The sequence below is a fragment of the Mastomys coucha genome, unplaced genomic scaffold (genome assembly GCF_008632895.1).
Source record: "Mastomys coucha isolate ucsf_1 unplaced genomic scaffold, UCSF_Mcou_1 pScaffold16, whole genome shotgun sequence".
Classification (NCBI taxonomy): domain Eukaryota; kingdom Metazoa; phylum Chordata; class Mammalia; order Rodentia; family Muridae; genus Mastomys; species Mastomys coucha.
Genome location: NW_022196898.1, coordinates 1,262,512 through 1,266,385, shown reverse-complemented (window position 1 = coordinate 1,266,385; position 3,874 = coordinate 1,262,512). Strand labels below are relative to the sequence as shown.

Here is a 3,874-nt window from a genome sequence, read left to right as displayed (position 1 = left end):
CTTGAACAGTCATGTCTTGGTTTAAATTTGTGCATACTGGTCTGTGGCATTGCAAATAAATACATGAAAATATTTTGTATTTTCATGCACAAGTATGAATCTCTAATACTGTTTACAAATTATCATGGACAGTTAAACTCTGCAATAATTAACACACACATGGGTAGTCACAATTGTATGAGTAGTAATGAAGAAACTGCCTGTGTTTGATATCCTCTAGATGTCAGGTTGTAAATATTTAATGTTCTTAAGACATAATTCCTCATTTCCATTCAAGGATACATTTCTATACATGTGGATATTCAAATGCACGCTGAGGAATATGCTCTTTGACCACAACAAATTCACACAAAAGACAGTGTTTGTCCTGCTTAAAAGAAGCAATACATTTGTTCATAATCTTTCCTGGAGGCATACTTTTCCATATTACTAAAATGAAAATACTTACTAGCTCAACCCCAAAAGTTCAGTCTTCAAGAGAAACTTATAATGTTAAAAAAGAGTCATTCATTTTTTTTATATATATGTATATATATAAAAGTCAAATTCCAGCCACACTAATGCTAAAAATGACGCCAATTAAATTTCCTTTCTTAGGTGTTCCCTACTGCCTCATCTTCCCGGCTCTTCAATTCCATACCATTTATAAAGTATATTATTTCTATGAATTTTCTATTATGTGTAGATTTTTTTCCTTAAGTAAAATGAAGTTTGAAAAGTACAGTCTGTGGTGTAGTGACGTCAGCAACAGCCAGTTCTTGTCCATCAACTAGTCCCAGTTCTTTTAATGTTTTGGAAAGATTGGGCCTTGTTCATTCTTCAATAGATGTTACTGACTGTAAGTAAAGTGTCCTGGTTTTCCCCTCTAATGTGGCTGTGATAGCTGGAGACTTCATTTGCAGAGAAGCACTATTGGTTAGATAGTCTAAAACCTCTTGTAGTTTAGCTGATGGGGAAAATTGAATGTTTTGAGGAAGTTGGCTACATGCAAGACAGTTTTCCTTTCTCTCTGCTCAGAGTGTGTAAGTGTACAGTTCATTGAATACCAGGTAATTATTAAGGGTCATGTATGCTCTTGTAGCTATCTTCAAAACCTCAGTGGCACACACAGCTGCAATGACTGCATTTGTAGAAGCTACTGCAGGAATGATTCGTTTTACTACCCCTTGAGTGAGTCTGTAGGTAACACCTCTAATATTATATTGTGATGCTCTTTCTATGGACTTTTGGAAAATCCACTGAATATGTTCAGGGTCGTCTCCATCCAATGGAACCCCATCTCCGAAAGGCTGCTCTTTAGGCCACTGCAACATCCTCACATACTTGATACAATGTTCTGGGAGCCTGGGTATAGATGCAATGGTACACATGGGGAAATTGACCTGTGGTGGGTAAAGCTCCAGAGTACACTCAATACAAGCACTCATTCCAGGCAAAATCACTCGGGCACTTCCTTTAAAGTCTTCTGTCCCCCCATCTATCAAAGGTACAACGGAGCTTGAATCCAACACACCATCTTCATAATTCATAAGAGATATCAGCATTCCATTGATCCATCTTCTGGCTATGATAGAGTCCAGGCCACACACAATAATATGAAATTGTCGGTAGAAAGTGTTATCAAAATCTTGAATCTTGTTGAAATGTGGGACCACGTTGCAGTTAGGAACTCTGTCATTTAGGAATTCTGCAGTAACTTCAGCCTTGGGTCTTCCAACATCTTTAGGCCTAAATAAAAACTGTCTATTTAAATTGGAAACATCTATAGTGTCCATGTCTATAACATGAATCTGTCTAAAACCAGACAATGCCAGATTTTTCAGAAGCTCACATCCTAAGCCACCAGCTCCAATGACTAGAACTTTACATGTATCTAACAAGAACTTGAGTGATTCAGTGTTTGAGTCGAAATCAGGGTGTGTGAAGGGTCCAGACTACTCATGTAACTTCTTTACATGGTTCCAGCGACCTTTCCAGTTTCCAGCATCCCCATACCCACCATCAACAGCCATTGGCTCCTTGCCATCTGCCATATTGTTCCCCGCCGCTTCCTGGGAGAGGCGGGACTGCAGGTGAGAGCCAGTCATTACACTTTTGTATCTGGGACTTTATTTTGTGTTTTAAATAAAATTTTTATATGTCTATTAAAATGTATAGTTTTTCTCTAGCTATCTGAAATATGGGATAAACTCATAACAATAATTTTAATACACTGGTCAGCAAACCTACAAACTGCATTATTTCTGGGTCAGTTTTTTTCTATTTTTTTTTTCATTGTAGATCATTGACTTAGTTACTGCTGTGAAGAGTCACCATGACCATGGCTACTTATAAAAGAAGTCATTTAATTGGGAGATTCATTACAGTTTCATAGATTATAATGGTGAACAGGTAGACATAGTAGTGGAGCAGTAGTTGAAGTTATGTTCTGGTCTAAAAGCAGAAGAAAGAAAGAGATTGAGACAGGGCATGTTCTGGGCATTGGAAAGCTCACAGCCCATGCCCAGTGATATAACCTCCTCTAATAAGCTCTCACCTCCTAATCTGTCCCAAACAATTCAACCAACTGGGAGCCAAATATTCAAATATATAAACCTATGGGAATGATTCTCATTCAAATCACCAAATCATACCTTCTCTTTTAATGCCTGGTAAATTTCCTTATTTTATACAAATGGTAATAACTAAGCGGCAGGCCAAGTGCAGTGTGACACTACCAACAAAGTTCCTGCCTTGTGTCCAGGAGGTTATGATTGGTTATGGGTAAGTCAACACAGTCCTCTGAGTTGGGTCATTTTTAAGCACCATGCTCTCAGATTATTTTTTTTTGTATTAATCTAAGTAAACCCCATTAGTTAGAGAGGTGGACCTTCTAGATCTTGAGTTTGACCTTGTATCAAAGATTAATCACATTCTGCTTGTCCTATAGCTTGGTACAGATGGACATGACAGCTTGGATTGTGTGAACTCTAGGGTCTGGGTGCCCTGGGGCTTTCCAAAGGCACCCTACATGGCTTTAAGAACCAGCACAAGACCTGAGACAGGACCTTTACTGGAAAGGACTGTTCCCAAGGCCTTTTATGGTAACCTGTACCAGCAACAGGCTACATACACAAGAAGGATCATATTTAGTAATTTTTTTAATAGATGGGAGACATTATGATTTACCTTGTTGGTTCTGGATAACTTTAAAAATGCTATAAATACTCTGAATCTCTTATTTTTAAATGCAGTTAAATCATTTGAAGAGTGTTTGCCCTTTTCACATGTGTGTGAACCTTGTTAGACAGAACCAGAGCTGTGCTGAAACTCCCCCACCTCCTCAACACTCCTTCGAGACCCTCCTTGGTCCAGCTCATGTTTTAGTGACATTCTGCTGTTTGGAAAGACATAAGTGCTTTGTTGTGAGTCCCAAGGGACATCGTCTTGGATTCCTTGAGGATTTTAATTTTTTTCTTTAGCCTCAAATAGTTTTCTGATCCATAGGTGACCAATTCTATTTGGAAAATATAAGTGGTGTGGTCTTCTGATATTGCTAGGGGTCTTGGTCCACAGACTGTAGCAGTTCATCTTTCTTTGGACTCTGAGGTCCATTCCTCAATACAGACTTCTTCATGGGGTCTCTTCCATGACTGCCTCCTGGATTCACTCTTTTGTCTCTTAGGTGAGGTATTGAGGACTTCTTTTATTTTCCTTATCCCTAGATTCATGCATTACTTCATGATGTGTCTTATTTTTTCATGTAGTTTTCTGTTTTTTATTTCCCACCCCATTGTTTCAAATAAGAGAGTAAATCAGTTCCCTAACACCTTATCATAACTGTGAGAAGAAATACCTGTTATCTTGGTTTGATTTAAAACATTCCAGCTTGCAC

At 38.3% G+C, this 3,874-nt stretch overlaps 1 pseudogene; it reads right to left on the bottom strand.

Moving 5' to 3' along the window:
• Positions 1-644: 644 nt before the first annotated feature.
• On the bottom strand, positions 645-2,033 carry LOC116094004 (annotated as a pseudogene).
• Positions 2,034-3,874: the final 1,841 nt, after the last annotated feature.